The 17,894-nt window shown below is 45.3% G+C and overlaps 1 protein-coding gene across 6 annotated transcripts in view; it reads right to left on the bottom strand.

The window, feature by feature from the left end:
- Window positions 1–17,894, bottom strand: part of TTC28 (tetratricopeptide repeat domain 28) — a 445,830-nt gene that overhangs the window by 237,179 nt on the left and 190,757 nt on the right. Inside the window, exon 2 of one of the 6 annotated variants that reach the window (XM_039504816.1) lies at window positions 12,799–12,883. The exons of the other annotated variants lie outside the window; for them this stretch is intronic. The gene's annotated coding sequence lies outside the window, so the exon portion shown is untranslated. The remainder of the gene's footprint in view (window positions 1–12,798; window positions 12,884–17,894) is intronic. 6 annotated transcript variants of the gene reach the window in all.

Genomic DNA, 17,894 nt, shown 5'->3' with positions numbered 1-17,894 from the left:
TTAAGTATCCTCACACCTTCTTGTCAAGCTGTCTGAAATTGGCCATCTTGATGATCACTACAAAAGTTTTTTTCTCCTGCTGATAATTGCTCATCTTAATTAATTAGCCTCTTAGAGTTCATAGGGCAACTCCCACCTTTTCATGTTCTCTGTATGTATATATATCTCCTTACTGTATGTTCCATTCTATGCATCCAATTAAGTGGGCTGTAGCCCACAAAAGCTTATGCTCAAATAAATTTGTTAGTCTCTAAGGTGCCACAAGTGCTCCTGTTCTTTTTGCGGGTACAGACTAACACGGCTACTACTCTAATGCTTGCTTTGGCTCATGCGGGAGAAACAGCTTAAACATTCTTCTTCCCATCAATAAGATGAAAAGCCCATGTGCCGGTGGAAGTGACATCTGCCATATACTCATCGTAAATTTGAATCCCCAGCTGGGGATTTCAATTCAAGGATTCAGATAGCAGAAGCTCATTGTACTAAACTCCCATGCACTCAGATATTAGTGTCATTATCAGCATCCCAGTGCCACGAAAGACAGAGCACTCAGAGGAATAAACAGCCCCTTTCCTGCACCCTGAACCTTTTCACCTCGCAGCAGACATCAACCTTAATAGATTATAAGCCAGTAGCAAATATCTTGTAAAATAAAGAATCACCAGGTATTTTTAAACCTTGGCTTGGTTTTAAAGTAGGTATTTAACATATTGTGCAAGGTAGTTACTTGGGCCACAATACAGTGAGTGGGCAAGGATTTGCTTGCATAACACATATTTGCACCAATCCATTTGGGTACGTATAACTGTATTTGTCCTTCAAATGTCGGTCTGGTGGGTTTCAGGTTTTATGGGGAGTGAATGCTGACACACTCAGATTAAAAACAATCACTAACTTTTAAATGTTCAAACTAGTTTTGCCTGTTGGACTCCAAAAAAGAATTTGATTTTTCATTTGATATAAGGTGTGTGCAAAAGACATTCCTTTATAATACTGATGCCAAAACTAAGCATTCAGATTCTATGGGCCAATTATGCCACTGCAAGCAGACATGAACACTCACAGCTAATCTACAAAATGTGTCCTATGACAACATGCACTTCTTCACACACAAAAAAGCAGCACACAGGAAGGTCAAAAATACACAGACAGGTCAAGGAATACTCAGGCAAACCTTTAATGTCTAACTAGTTCTGAAACTGGGGCCCTCTGAAGCCTGACTCCAGGCTAGAAGAACAGGATGATTTTAAGGGAAAGGATCCTATTTGATCCTTAGTGCTTGGGTTTTGCCACTTGCATCTAAAACCTTCCTCTGCACAACCAAACTTCCTAAAGGAAACACTGAAAAAAAATACTACCTCAGCAGAGCTGTTACCTGTAAGAATACTGCCTGCATAGTTACTCAACATTTATTCCTCTTCTACATTAACATCACTAGATAGAAATTCAGTCACTCGGTAGAATCTATATAGAAAAATCCTTGCTTTGGGGAGATGGCGAAGTGACACAGCAGGAAATTATGCGTGTGTTTAATTTTGTGTTTTCCTAAACGAGCCGGAGACTTTTCACTCATGCAGTAGAAACATAGCCAATGGCCATACAGTCCCTAGGAAGAACCAGGATTCTCTGCTTTATGATCGGTGTAGTGCAAGACTCCTCTAGCAGCAGACAGACTTTCACTGATTACAGACACGCATTGACCTAGCAGCTAACAATGTAACCTCTCTCTTTGTAACTCCCCAGCTAAGGAGGTGATGAAACCTACAGAACCTCAGAGCGTTTCTTCCTTTGAAACTAGTTCCCCTTTAAAAACCCAGTTCAGCAAGGTTTGGAGGGAAGGTGAAATTCTAATCCCCTCTCCTTTGCCCTTTTACACTAACATTCCTGGAGGACTCCCTGAGACAAAGCACCACAATTCCAATGAGGCTAGGTCTACACTCAAAAGTTAAATTGATCTAGCTACATTGCTCAGGGGCATGGAAATCCCAACCGCTAAGCTGTGCCTCTGTAGTGTTTCACGTGTAGACAAGCCCTAAGCCTCTGCTCTGAAATACTCCATTGGAAAGAAAAATGCCCCCCTTTTGATTTAGAGTACACGGACCCTTCCTATAATGCACACAAAGCCTCTTCTCTACACACACACGTGCCTATTCCCTAGCCCTGCCTGCATACCATATACATATACATACATATAGAGTACAAAGGCCAAGAGCTGGAGTGGCACAGACTCCATCTTCTGACAGGCCTCTGGAGTAGGGGAGTTGGTGGGGGTTTTTTTGTTTGTTTTATTTGCCATCAGTGAAGTCCGGCCCATTTCCCATCAGAATTCCTGGGCTCCTGGTGGTTTATGCTGGACTTGTAAGGCCATTTCAATGTAGATTTCTGTGTGTGAATGACTGAGTAGAAATAAGTGCATCTGTCACTCATTCTGTGAAAGCCACTGGGTAACTGGATCAGTGCAGATGGGAATGAAGATCTGGAAAGCTCAGGAACTGAATATGCCAGGAGAATGAGAGAGATCAGGAAATGAAGATAACCCTTACCAACTTCATTGTCAGACAATGAGGGAATAAGAGGGGAGGAAGAAAAAAGTCTGGACAAACTCATGGAATGACTAGTGATGTAATATCAATATACACACACACTCCTAATGTGCATGAGAGCACACACCCTCAGCACCACATAAATCTTTCAACTCTTAGTCAAAGGCAGACAGAGGGTGAGCTCAAAGGCAACTCCCAGAAAACCTGGCATCAGGAAAACAGTATCAGAGTAGAGTTGTTTGTAATCATGTGTTATAGCTCTTATTTGCTGCTGAGCCATCTGTTACCCAAGACTAAATGTGGGATTCAATCACTGTGTGAGACTTGGAGATAGCTAGTAAGACCTCTACTTTGACTAAAAGTCAAGAATCACAGATGGTGGTGGTGGTGTTGCCAAATTTCCACAACACTTTCTAGCAGCCAATCCACTGCTGCCCTTTCACACCCAGAAAACCAGAAAATTCAGGCAGAAAACAGATCTTAATTCCTGCCTCACTTGGAACTATGCTTTGGTTTGGAGGTGCCTGCAATCTCTCTCAGCAAATATACCACTTCACAGGGGAAGCTAGCAGGCTTGCTGGCTGCGCATGCAGGAGCGTTTTAGGTCTAGACATATGGCTGGATTCGGCCCAGTTCAATTTCTTTGTGTAGAGGAAAGGAAGGTACAGGAGATTATTTCCTGGTTACACTAAATGCCTGCCATTCTGTCAGGTAGAGAAGATAAAGAGATGATCTGAGGCAAGCAGGCTTACTAAGGGTACATCCATACTACCAGCCCGGGTCGACGGGTAGCGATCGACTTCTCGGAGTTTGATATATCGCGTCTCATCTAGACGCGATATATCGAACTCCGAACGCGCTCCCATCGACTCCGGAACTCCACCACCGCGAACGGCGGTGGCAGAGTCGACGGGGGAGCCGCGGACTTCGATCCCGCGCTGTCAGGACGGGTAAGTAGTTCGAACTAAGGTAGTTCGAGTTCAGCTACGCTATTCGCGTAGCTGAACTTGCATACCTTAGTTTGAACCCACCCCCAGTGTAGACCAGGCCTAAGAAGGTTCTACAGCAGCAGGGATTGGAAACTATACCCCTGTTCTTTCAAATGGTGTTTCCACTAATGCATTTGGACCAACAGGGCCTTCAGGCTATTCTTAGGTGCTAAGTATTGATACTCAGGGCAGGAAGAGCAATGCTCTTTTAACCTTGTCAGTACCTCTCCAGAGTCTTCTCCCACCCTAGCTGCCCCAGTGAAGGGAACATCATGAACCAACTGCGTTATGGTTGGTGGTACTCATGGGGTACCAGTAGCTGAGTTCTTAGCCTGAACTGTGGCTGAACTGTGTACTCCATGCAATACAGATGCTCTTTCTCCAGCACAGTGTGGGGGTACTGTCTCAGGCACTGCGCTGAGGGTTTGCTGCCTCCCCATTTACAGACTTCACTTGTTCAAAGATGTGGCTAAGTGTCCTGTCATCATGCTGTTCTTGAATTAAACTTCCCACTCCAGGAGGGCTTTGAGATCCATGGCAGGTGCCAGCCATTCATGTGTCTCCCTGGCTGGCCCTGGTCCCCAGTATGTCCCCACCTGGGGGGTCTTCAGTCTCCCAGGCCCACAGGCTGGGGTCTGTCACATGGCTCAGCTGCAGCATTGGTCAGTTCATTACAATTTCCTGAAAGGAGGACCAATCCCAGCTAATTATCACAGGGCATGCTAATTCAGTAGCCAGCACTACTGTAACTGAGTCAGCGTGGGTCCCCACTGTCAGTTCCAGTCATCTCCTGGGAGATGGCTTCATGTCTCCATGTACACACTGCAAGCGAATTGTCCCCTCCGCAGGGAGCTTGTGTCACTGTTTGGCTACACCCCAAATCTATAAATCCTGGTACCCCTTTCCTTGGGCCCATACCAGGATGGTCAACTTAAGGGCAGTCCTTCTACAGACCCTCCCTTCTGCCATTCAATTCCAGGCATATTCACATTCCATCAATGGGCACTTGTTCTTCATATGCCCCTGTTGTCCATGGGCTCCTTTCTGGTGGGGAGCAGGGTTGACTACATGTCCAAGATCAACAGCTCCAGCCTGGCTGTCTTCATTGCTGTGTGGGTATCCAGACAATACCTCACATGAGCTCAGGCTTATGTCTCCTCAAGTCTTCTCTTTTCTGTGCGGGTGGCTCAGGTTGCTGGAGTGGGATCTGTACACACTTTCTGTTGCACCCAGGGCTCAGTGTCTGCTGGCGGGCATCCCACTCTGTTGGTGGCCCTAGGTGGTGAGTGGATGGAGGTTGCACAGGTCCCATCTCTAGCAACTGAAAATTCTCCATCAGCTGCACTGCATCCAACAATAACTCAGGGCAATGCTGGAGCATCCACTCCCAGCCCATTACTGGTGGTATGGATACAAATTGCTTAGGACCAACTCTGCAACTTGGGCTCCTGTGAGTGAAGCCACCACCTGCAATGCTCTTTGAAGGATTGCGCCACTACTGAGGGAAGTGCCCCCCTGGGGTACGTCTCAGCTTTCCAGTGCTGCCGATGTGTCGCTACACTGATATCTAGGTAATGTAAAATGGCGGCATTCATCCAATTATAGTCTCTAGTCTGCTTTGGGTTATGGTTATGGTAGGCCAGCTGTGCCAGTCCCATCAGGTATGGTGCTAAAACCAACGTCCAATGCTCCGGAAGCTATTGAGAGGCCAGCACTACCCTCACAAAGCTGGTGAGGAATGCTTCTGGATTGACCTCAGGGCCCATCTTGATTAACTGTACTGGCACAGAAGTCCCTCTGGTGAATTAGGCCCTGTTGGGCCTCCCTGTGGAGGGGCTGGGAGTCTTAGCTATTACAGAAGGCCTCTCTGGAATTCTTGCTGCTAGGAAACCATCTCCTTCAGCAGCTGTGCTGCTTGGGCCTGCTGCTGGGTCATCTACTGCTGCAACATCTGCTGCTGGTTGGCCTGCTTTTGTTTGCACTCTGCCATCCACTTACACCAGTGCTCGGGGTCCCTCTTGGCTGATGCCCTCTTGAGGAACCTGTTTCGGTCTCAATGCCTTTTATCAGGTGTAGAACTTCACATCCGCAGTCTCCATCAATTGTAGGCAGCCAACCCCCAGCTTGGGCTCAGCCAGTGTCTTTGAAGTCTCTTGCCCCAAGTCTCCTACAGGAGCCCCCACTCCTTGGAAACCTTACCGTTCCCAGCAGGAATCCGGGTCACTCACAGGGTCTTTTCAGACCCCAATTTACAGTCCACTTTCCATCACTGGAGTGAGGGCATGTCCCATCACACTTCCCAAAACAAATTAATAGTAAAACATAAAGAGAGTCCTGTACCCTGAAATGCACCAGTACTCCTGTCACCATAGTGTTCCCAAACATCCTGTACCCAGTCCAGCACTGCACTAATGGAAAGTAAGGTATGTGGATGGGTTTTTCGTTGCATTGGGGAAGATTTTGAAATATTTTCTTTTTAAAGTGGGCTGTTATCTAAAGATGTCCTTCTCGCCTTCTAGTCCCAATACTGAACTGCTATCCTCCATCCTCATTCCCTCCTCCCCTTTAGTAACACCATGGATGGGGGGGATTTTGTATTCCATGTCAGTATCTGGCTGTGCACTTTTGCACTACAAAATGTTTTCATTTCAGCTGCTATTATGACCATGCTGAGCAAATTTCCTTCTAGTACAGATTACGTCCATCATGCTACTGCCCTAGAAAGAAGATGGCCAGTTATACTTTTTTCAGATCTCCCAGAGAACTACTTTTGAAGCAGCACTGAGATCACCCCTACTCTCATGAGATAAATAGCAATCATTCAACCTGACTCTCGCCTGCAAATTATCCCTAGCCTCACAAGGCAGCCTGTGTCTTCCGCTTCACATATTAAAGGCAAGGGCTTTGGTAATTCCAAAGCCTCACAGAAGCCTGTTGTATTAATTTAGATGGACTTCTTTCGCATGGCATTTGAAAAGCAATGAGCTGGATTATAATTGGATTTTAAGATTCTAAAACCATTCTAATGCTTCTGGGGTAGTTAGATGAATGGGACAATTGTCTGTGATAAATCTCATGGTTTTGTACCTCACCACAGTCACCATTTGGTGATGCTTTGATTTTCCATTTGTGGAGGAAATATCCACCACCTTCGTGTGTAGTCCGGATGCGGCTGAGTGCAGTCCACTGCCTACTGGGAAGGCAGAATCTTGGGACTTCTTTCATTGGATCTTCATTTAGATGGACAACATAGGCCAAAGGTGTTAACAGAAACCACTTGCTGTCCAACATTAACAGTGTTAAACAAGGTTTGGGGTTTGGTATACAGGGGCCCCTGCCTGCTTAGTACTATGGCAAACACACCCCTAAAGGGTTTCATTTTAACATCATCCCTTGTTCCCTTTCCCTTTAGCTGGAGAGTTTCAGAAGGAAAAAACCTTGTTTCACAGTTGGCAAAATCTTGACTTTAGCACTCAGCATCGTGTTCAATAATGGAGCAGTGCAATGGCTAGATCAATGGCTGGAGCTGAGCTGCGCTATTGTCTGGTCATTGCCTTCACCATCTCCCTTCTAGGGATGTAGCATCATGGACACAGTCTGTGCTAGAAGGAAATTCTACTCAGCATGGTCTTCAAAGTAAACAGGAAAAGAGAAAAAGTAGCTGAGATGAGATGGAACTGCTATTGTTGCTGCTGCTGAAGTCTAATCTCAATTCATCTCAGGCGGTGTTTGGGATTCAATTGGAGCTGGTAGGGGTGGGGATGTCAACTGGGTTCCTCCCTCTGGCTCGACCTGGTGAGGGCATCCCTCAGGATTAGGATGAATAAAGTCTGCAAGTCCAAGGAGAAGGTGAGGGTTGCAGCCATAACAGTTAAGCTTTCTCCAGTAGCTCTTCTTCCATCTTTTCCCCACAAAGTCTCTCTCTTTTAAGGACCCCCCAAAAGGGAATGATGGGCAGAACAGCTCATTCCCTCATGATTTTGTCCACCAATTAGACCTAATATCTGACATGCCAACTTTGGTTCATGAATTTCCAGTTCCACATCTTGTTTTTACCAAACGTGATTTCAACAGAGTCCTTGACATGTATCAGCAGGCCCTTTTTCTCTGGACTAATCCAGTTTCTCTGTCTAGTTCTTTTGAACTTGTTCATAACTTGTTCTTTTGAACTTGTTCATTATTGAACACAACTTGATCTACTTGCCATCAACATTTGTTATTATAGGTTATTGTAACAACTTCTGAACTTTCACATATTTTTTACAACTGAGTTCACAATTAGGGTAAATTTGTCGACCCAATTATCACAACAGGCCATTAGACACTCTCTTGTCCACCTGGTGCCAGGAGAGGTAAGCGGCTTCATGCAGTTTGTAGCTACCAAGGGGCTTTATTTCCTAACAAAACAATCTCTGCAATGCTTCTCAGAAAGCGTCTGAGGAGACAACCAGCTGATCACACAGGGGGTTGTGCAGCAGGGGCTGGTGAGAGAGAGCATTATCAGACAAGCTTGACTTCCATAAAAGCAAAAAACCATCTGACTCCATGGAGCTGACTTCTCAGTAGCAGGTGTCAGTGTGACTCAGCATGCACTCCCTTCAGCCCTGAGGTTAGTATCACAGACCAACAGGGCTACATAAATCCACACTGAAATTTGCAGGCTTTATGCAGCTTTGTACTTGCTGCTAAGTCTCTTCTATTGGATACTTGAAACGTGGAAATAGAGCAGAGACTGAGAGATCAGCTGTGAAACCAGAACAGTCTGAGCAGTGCTTAATTTGTGCCAGGGCTTGCAAAGGCTGAGTCCCGGCACCTCTAGGCTTGGCAGTTCATAGCCATGGCACCTCTGGGCTTGCTGCATCAGTTATGAAAGTAAACAATTTGCTTCAGCCCCTGCGCCTCTTTCATTACAAATTAAGCACTGAGTCTGAGCGGCATCCTGACCCAAACACACTCCACCACCTAACACAACCAAACAGCCTGTCTATTTTAGCTTTTCAGACTGCAAGTATCACTGTGGCATTTAAAAGCTGATTTAAACCTACCAATAACCAAACAGCCCCTCTGTCTTTACCAGTGAATGTAATAGCCTCATCGAAGTTAGAACTGGAAATTACCTATAGATCATCCAGCCCATATGCTGCAGCCAGTAGAGAATTGTTTTCTATGACATTTTTTCTTGGGCTTTAGGCAGCCTAGCTTTAAAAGTCCCCCCAAAATGGGACTTCTACCTCTTCCCTAAATTTTCCTTTCCTGGTTTCATCTTTAAAATCCTTGTAATACCCCCCATGTATCACAGTAATTAATTCCTCTCCTAGTAGTTTACACCCTTCATGTGTCTGTAAGCTCAAACTTGCCCCACCTCCCTAGAGTGGTCTCCTGGGGACAACATATTTACCACTTTTAATCTCTCCTCTTAACCCAGTGCCTTCAAACCCAAGATCATTTTTGTTGCTCCTTTCTGAACTCCCTCCAGTTTGTTAATTTTAAATGATTTCTGCATTGATGAGATATGAGCCCGACATAAGCCCATCTCCTAAACACATTTAGAGGAGTCTTTTAGCTGTTTTAAGATCACGTTAGTAATGAGCTGCCAATAATTGCCAGCAAAGATCCCAGATCACCAACATTTAAAGAAACTCAAACATCATTGTTTTACTGGGAATGAGCTGCTCAGAAATATCTAGACGCGATATATCGATATATCGAACTCCGAACGCGCTCCCGTCGACTCCGGAACTCCACCACCGCGAACGGCGGTGGCGGAGTCGACGGGGGAGCCGCGGACTTCGATCCTGCGGCGTCTGGACGGGTGAGTAGTTCGAACTAAGGTAGTTCGAGTTCAGCTACGTGAAAGCTGAACTTGCGTACCTTAGTTCGACACCCCCCCCCCCCGTGTAGACCAGGCCTAAGGTGCCACAAGTACTTCTCATTCTTTTTGCTGATACAGACTAACACGGCTACCATTCTGAAACCTGTCACAGTAGTATAGTAAGCAAAGGAGTAAGCAAACCTCTGACTAGGATCCCATATCAATCTTTAAAGCATTCTGTTTGTGAAGTGCCAAGCATACTGATGGTGTTGTACAAATGATAACTAATAACAGAGAGAATTTCTTGGGAGGACAGATGACACAGGCTTCGAGGTTGAGTGGGGTGGGTAAGTGCTGCTGTAGCAGGTATTTTTCTCACTGTATTTTGCTGCTGTTGAAGTACTTTATGATTGTAAACTGCTATCGTCAGGGCAATAAAGCCTGTGATCTTTTTTGTATTTTAACTGAAATTAATAAATAAGAGAAAGATCTCCAATTTCAGACACAAGGCCAACCCAGGACACACAATCCCTTCCCCAGACAAAGGGCAATATCCTGATGCAGGGTGAAGACACCTGGATACCTACAAAAATGGGGTTTGCTTTATTACTTCTCATGAATTTAATGACAGAGGCTGAAAATCCTCTGCTAAACCTCCTGTCCTTTAAATCTGATGTCTATAATCCCCAAACAGTGGAAAACAAATATTTACCTTATTAACAAGACTGGAATTATTTTTATTAGTTATGTCCACATTCACCAAACTGTCCAAAGTCAGACTGGTTTGAATCAGTTGTTAATGATGAACACAGCCACCATGTCCCTGCATTTCAGGCTACATCACTGACTCAGAAAGGACAGAGTGGAACTGGAGAAGATTCAGAGAAGGGCAACAAAGATAATCAAGGGTATGGGAACAGCTTGCATACGAAGAGACTAAAAAAGATTAGGGTTATTCAGCTTAGAAAAGAGACGACTGAGGACAGATACAATAAAGGTTTATAAAATCATGAATAGTGTAGAATAAGTGAATAAACATGTGTTATTTACCTCTTCCCACAATACAAAAATGACAGGTCACTCAATGAAATTAACAGGTAGCAGGTTTAATACAAACAAGAGAAAGTACTTTTTCACACATCGCACAATTAACCTGTGGAACTCATTGCCAAGGAAGGTTGTGAAGGCCAAAAGTAAAACTGGGTTTTAAAAAAAAAGAACTAGATAAGTTCACTGAGGATTGGTCCAATAAGTGGCTATTCGCCAAGTGGGTCAAGGATGCAACCCCATGCTTGGGGGGTAACCTTAAACCACTGACTGCCAGAAGCCAGGAAGGGAAGATGGGGTGGATCACTCCAACTGCCCTGTTCTGTGCACTCCCCTTGAAGCTCTGGTACTGGCCACTGTCAGAGACAGAATACTGGGCTAGATGGACCATTGGGTTGACCCAATACGGCAGCTCTTATGTTCTTACTAAAGTAGATGTGCAGAAGAACCTGTGTATCTAACCTCAATTTGCAGTACAGGGGCCAAATCCCAAGCATGGGAGGACTGTCCCCAGAAAAGCACTTCATCATTTTAAAATTGATTCCTTGGATGAAAACTTGAGTGTGTCAGAGAACTCCAGAAACGTGATCCTGGGCCCTCTGGCCCCAGCAATCTCTGACATCCATATTCCATTACATAATTATCTTTCTACTTCTATGCAAAATTATAGCAAGAAATGTTTAAATGTATGGACTGTAAAGGGAGGCTCCATTTGGGCAAATTTATGTAATTACAAAAAATTAGCTGAAAAAGCCAAGTATAATTCTGAGTTAACTCTGGTGAAGTTGGTGCTCACCATCCAGCACCGGCCCCAAGGGACAGACTAGATGATCTCACAAGCCTTTTCCATCACTAATGTCTAGAATTAGGAAGAGCTGCTTAACTGCCTTTTTCAGTGGGTGGCAGAGTAATGGTCCAAATCTAGCCAGTAACACCTGCCCCACATTTCAGGAGTTCTGCACAATGTCAAGTTCTTAGTGGCTGCTTTTTCTGTTTTATAAACCACAATGGCACTCAGGATTCTCTAAATGGGAGCTGGAAAGCATGCTGCAGCTCTGACAGAAAAGTGAATGTGGAGGATGAGGTGATTGTCTGGTTTATTTTTATGAATATCATAATAATCAAGCAGATAAACTGAGATGTATATCTTGCCTGACTGCAAGCAGTTAAATCAAAGGAAGCTTTAGGAAGAAACAAATAGGAAATGAAACAATGACAGAGATAAGGTACCACCAGAGAGAATACCAAGTTTCCTCAAGGCAAGGGCGGGCAAACTTTTTGGCCTGAGGGCCACATCGGGTTTCTGAAATTGTATGGAGGACCAGTTAGGAGAGGCTGTGCCTCCCCAAAGAGCCAGGCGTGGCCCGGCCCCCACCCCCATCTGACACCCCTCCCCCACTTCTTGCCCCCGATGCCCCCCCTGGGACTCCTGCCCCATCCAACTCCCCATTCCTTATCCCCTGACGTGACATCCCTCCCCTCCAGGACCCCTGCCCCATCCATCCCTCCCTGTCCCCTGACCCCTGCCCCTAACTGCCCCCCACCACCCTATCCAACCCCTCCTCTCATTCCTGACTCCCCCACCCAGACTCCTGCCCCGATTCAACCCCCCCTTCTCCCTGACCACCCTGGAACCCCTGCCCCGACTCCCCCCCGCTGCCCCATCCAACCCCCCCTCCTTCCTGACTGCCCCCCGGATCTCTGCCCCCATTCAACCCGCCTGTTTCCCGACCCCTGACCACCACCCCGAACTCCCCTGCTCCCTATCCACATACCCCCTGCTCCCTGCCCCCTTACCGCGCTGCCTGGAGCACCAGTGGCTGGCGGCGCTACAGCCGTGCCACCTAGAGCACCAAGACAGGCAGCCGTGCCTCCTGGCTGCAGCCAGCCATGCCACCACACAGCATGGAGACCGGGTCAGGCCAGGCTCTGCACCTGCACTGCTCGGCAAGAGCTCGCAGCCCCACTGCCCAGAGCATTGTGCCGGCGGCGCAGTGAGCTGAGCCTGTGGGGGAGGGGGGAACTGCAGGGGAGGAGCTGGGGCCAGCCTCCTGGGACAGGAGCTCTGGGGCCGGGCAGGAGGGTCCTGCGGGCCGGGTGTGGCCCACGGGCTGTAATTTGCCCAGCTCTGCCTTAAGGGAACAATAGGGGATTTATTAACTAGGAAACACCCACTTGCTGGGTTCCAGCCAGGCTAGCAGATTTACTTATCCCAGGCTTGAACCTAAGATCAAAAGGGCACTAAACCGTTCAAGACTTCATTCTAGAGAGGAAGTGGGAGAAGGGAGTGAGTGCGCAGCAAGGACTAGAGGTGAGTCTTTGTCAGACAGATATTGATGGGATGCTGAAAGGGCTGTCTGTCTCTCCTAGTGCAGGAGTAGGGATGTCTGGGCTGAGTGAAACTTACCTAAACTTTATTCTTTTCTTGCAAGTTTTGGGTAAGGTGTACAGGCCTTTTGTTGTTTTATCCCTTTTCTCTGCTTGCTGTGAACCTGTGGTTGAATAAATAATATTTGGTTTTGAAGAAGCTGTTTTTAAGTATCTTTAAATTAGCCACTGGTCACAGGCTACCAAAGGAAAAGGGCTTACAGGTGTCAAACATAGCCGGGCCTATCATAGTCTCATGTAAGCAGGGGTGCTGCAGCCCAGAGACGGAGTCTATGGCCTGGTCTACGCGGGGAGGGGGGGAAGGGGAGGAGGAAGGAGAAGGGGGGGAAGGGAGGAGGAGAGATCAATCTAAGTTACGCAACTTCAGCTACATGAATAACTTAGTTGAAGTCGATGTACTTAGATTTACTCACCATGGTGTCTTCACTGCAGTGAGTCAACTGCTGATGCTCCCCCGTCAACTCCACCTGCGCCTCTCGCTCTGGTGGATTACCGGAGTCAACGGGAGAGTGCTTGGCAGTCGATTTATCGCATCTAGACTAGACACGATAAATCGACCCCCGCTGGATCGATTGCTGCCCGTCAATCCAGCGGGTAATGTAGACAAGCCCTAAGAGTGGTAGAACTGCATGGTTCTACCCAGAGATGGGTGAAGATAGTAAAACCTGTCACCAGAGGGGTGTAATTCCAGAGGACATAAAGGAATCTAACAAGCTGCTTGTCCTGTAACTGTGACAAGGACTTATAACCTAAATGTAGCACCTTCTCTTTGAGATGTTCTTTTACTCCATAACTGGGAGGCACTAATGAAGCTTGACTCTGATGAAGTTTGAGGCAGCGTGTGGGAGGAAGACAATGATCAGACAGAATCGGTACTACGGATCGAAGATGCAAACAATGAAACATTTCTCTCTCATATTACTCAGCTGGAATGGATTTGGTGCCAACCAAGTTTCAGGACAACCTTACCTCTGCTAATTCCCAGCAGACACATACACATGACTTTTCTTCCTACTTATTTTAAGCAAGAAGTCCTGACAGGCAGTAAATTCCCATGTGATTATTGCAGTCTTAAGCAAACTGAAGTACCTAGAAGTTCCAGTGTTCCCCACGTGGGCTGGAACTACCAGGAATATTTAATCTGTCTCATTTTATTGCTTGCAGAAAAATGTATCCCACATCAAATTAAGTGACACCAGCTCCATTAGAATGTTAAGTTCATGTCACTGCAACATTATACTCATATGTGACACAATGATTACTTGCAAAAGCTGGTACATAAATTCAATTAAAAGGAGCACCAGAAATTATTATAAAGCAGCATTCCATTTAGGCAAAGTTATTTGCATAGCATGGGCTAAAAAGTTTCAAATATGTTGTCTAAGTTGTGCCAGCAAAAACAAGTGTGCCCATTGTTTTATGCATTAAGAGGCCTCTGCGCACACGGTGTGGGTAACTATGCACCCAATCTCTGTTCACATCTGTGGTTCTCTAGTCTAGATGCACATTTTGTTCAGGTGTAAATTAGGTATCTAAACTTGAAAATATTGTGGATGTATATGATATATGGAGACCTGTATGTATATATGGCTGTGTGACTGCACAGTTTGATAATCCATTTAATTAGTTCACTGTTTGATTAAACGCCTCAGAGCTCCTCTTTTACAGGGCACATAGAAAGATAATTGTCCAGAGCAACTGTAATCTTCTCAACCTGGGCAGCTGCTTCTGAGTTGTGGACTTTGCGAGTCCCATTTAGAGAGAAAAATGAGGGTAGTATGGATAGTTTATACTCACAAAAATATTATAAAATAATATACAAAGTCTGCTTTAAACCAACAGGCCAGAAATGCAGAACTGGTTCTGGAACTCCACCCTCATCCAGCTGCTGTGCCTTGCTATTTCAGTTAATTGGTATAGGAAATTACTATACCTGCCCAAAGGAGCCCAGAATAGCTGCCTTCCTGAGCCACAATAGGTGGAATTTCAGCCTTAATGTAATGCAAAGGCTCCTCGTTAGAGTATAAGCCAAGAACTTTTAAAATTCATTTGTTATTTTATTAGCAGCTGCAGGAGGAAGATATATATCTAGCACATACATCTGCATATTTCCCAGATGGCTGTTTTTGAAAAAACAGCCAGGACGCCTCCAGAATATCCTCTACTCTCTCAGAGCTGCATCCATCATTCACAGTATCTAGCAGGTCTTTATCAAAGCAGCCCAGAAGAACTGGGCTTTCAAAGGAACGCAAAAAGCCAGAACCAAAAATTGGCAACAGATATGAAAGCAACAGAGAGCAGCTTTAAAAACATCATCTTGTTGCCTGATTGGAACCTAAAAGCAGCAGCATTGTGTTCTGAGCATCAGTCCCTCATGGGGAAGTGAGGGGCATTCCAGAAGCTCAATAAAGGGATCTGGGTGACCTATAAACAAAGCAGGATGAGAACTGAGGCAGGAGATACATACATAACCATAAGGAGATGAAAATGAACAAATGCCTTGTCGATCTCATCGTAATGCAGAGTGCAGCCACCCTGGTTCTGGGCCTTGCAGACTGGGCACACAAGCATAAACTATTCAGAAGGCCTGCAAATCATACAGGGAGAAAGCTAAAACCCCATGTCTGAGTTTCTAGCTCAATATATTCTAGGGAAGAGTCCAAATCTATGAAAAATCCAGGTCTCCTGAAAAACAGTGTCGGACACTCCCTCAGTGCAGCACTGTTAGTGGGAAACAGCCAGAATGATGGAACATTACAGACAGAAACAAGCTGGTCCTGGAGGGAGGGGTTCCCCACACTGTATTACCCAGTGTTTTGTCCAGTCAATTCTACCTATACTAAGAACTATACAATGTAACAGGTTTCAGAGTAGCAGCCGTGTTAGTCTGTATCCATAAAAAGAACAGGAATACCTGTGGCACCTTAGAGACTAACAAATATATTTGAGCATAAGCTTTCGTGGGCTACAGCCCACTTCATCGGATGCATAGAATGGAACATACACCTCTACCTCGATATAACGCTGTCCTTGGGAGCCAAAAAAATCTTACCACGTTATAGGTGAAACCGTGTTATATTGAACTTGCTTTGATCCACCGGAGTGCGCAGCCCCCCCCCCTCCCCTGAGCACGGCTTTACCGTGTTATATCCAAATTCATGTTATATCGAGTGGCGTTATATCGAGGTAGTGGTGTATAAGAAAACTATATATATATATATACACATACACACACACACACACACTCTCTCTCTCTCTCTCCTTATATGTTTCATTCTATGCATCCGATGAAGTGGGCTGTAGCCCACGAAAGCTTATGCTCAAATAAATTTGTTAGCCTCTAAGGTACCACAAGTACTCCTGTTCTTTCTACAATATAAACATTTCATATTTAACTGTAAACTTAAAGTCACTCTCTAATTCCCTAAAAGCCAAAAATACTGAATATGTACAACCACAGGAGTAATTTTTCTATGGATTTTGGTATTTGCACGGATATTTACATTTGGGATTTTTAAAAAATAAATAAATGTAAAAGTGATGTTGCAAGTGACAGGTCTTGAAATTCCACAGTAAAACAAATCTGAATCAAGAAGATTTTCCTGCTATTTAGCACCCATTTCCCCCTCATTAATGTCATCTCATTCCCTCCTTGTCAAATCCTGAATAATCTCTCACCCCTTTCACTGTTTACAAACTTCCAATAATTATGAACTTTCATGTTCCCTTAGTTGTCACTTATCCAACTGACACAATTTAGCTCTTTTGATCTTTCCTCATAAATCAATCCCTCCAGCCCCTTAATCACTTTTTTTTTTACTCTTCTCTGAACTCCCTCCAGTAATGATGTGATCATAATCCTCAAAAAGGAGAGGCTTTGGCTTTATTTCTTCCCCACAAACGCACGCAAATTCTCAGGCATTTCACAAGCTTTATGCATACTGATGTCACCAGCTGCCAAGCACTAGACCATGACACCGAAACAAAGATGGAATTGTCTCAAACATCAGCAATGCCAGAAGCAGAATGGCAAACAAATGCAACACAATGCAAACTAAAACAATAAAGTGATCACCCTTAATCTTGTCAACAGGATACAGTGCATTAGACGTAAAGACTAGATTCAGAACACAGACTAAAAGCTGCTTGCTGGAGTTTTTGCAGAAGCTGGGGTGATAGCCCCTGTGTCCTGAACAAGTGCAATTACTGTAAAATCAGCATCATTGTATTCACTCTGAAGTTCAAAATGGATCTTGTAAACTATTCCATGTCCATATCTAACTTCTTGTGCAGTGTTGTTGTGAGCTGTTTAATAGCTACCATGTTCCATCCTATGGTGACTGCATTTCAATGGTGAATGGCATGACCCCTACATATACTGCTAAAATGCTTGGCAATCCTCCAAAAGTGGAGATGGAGATGCTGTTAGTATTATCATGCATTTTTTGCATAACAGTAGCACTTGAAGGCCCCAATCAGGATCAGGGTCACATTGTGCTAAGTATGGCACATAAACACAGGAAGACAGAATCTGCTCTAAAGAAAAGAGTGTTACCTTCTCCGTAAATGGTGTTCTTCGACATGTGTTGCTCATGTCCATTCCATATTAGGTGTGTGTGCTCGCCACATGCACCTTTGCTAGAAGATTTTCCCTCAGCAGTATCCATAGGGGAGTGGCTCAGGCGTCCTCTGGAGTGCCTCCGGCTCCCCTCACCCTCAGTTCCTTCTTCCCGGAAACTCCAACAGTGGGGAATGAGGGCGGGTTGTGGAATGGACATGAGCAACACATCTTGAAGAAGACCAGTTATAGAAAAGGAAGAAGAAAAGACAGTTACCTTTTCTATAACTGATCTTCTTCAAGATGTGTTGCTCATGTCCATTCCATATTAGGTGACTCCAAAGCAGCACCCCTGGAGGTGGGTAGGAGTTCATGGACTTGTAGATTGCAACACAGCGCTGCCGAACCCAGCGTCATCCCTGGCCTGCTAAGTGATGGCATAATAAGCTGTGAACACATGGACAGAGGATATCCTGGATAGGAATGTGCACCAGGAAGGCTGCCGAAGACACCTACACTCTAGTCAAGTGGGCTCTGACAATCGGCGGCAGCAGAAG

Source organism: Mauremys reevesii, linkage group 18, assembly GCF_016161935.1.
Source record: "Mauremys reevesii isolate NIE-2019 linkage group 18, ASM1616193v1, whole genome shotgun sequence".
NCBI classification, from domain to species: Eukaryota; Metazoa; Chordata; order Testudines; family Geoemydidae; genus Mauremys; species Mauremys reevesii.
This window is presented reverse-complemented; position numbering and strand designations above follow the sequence as displayed.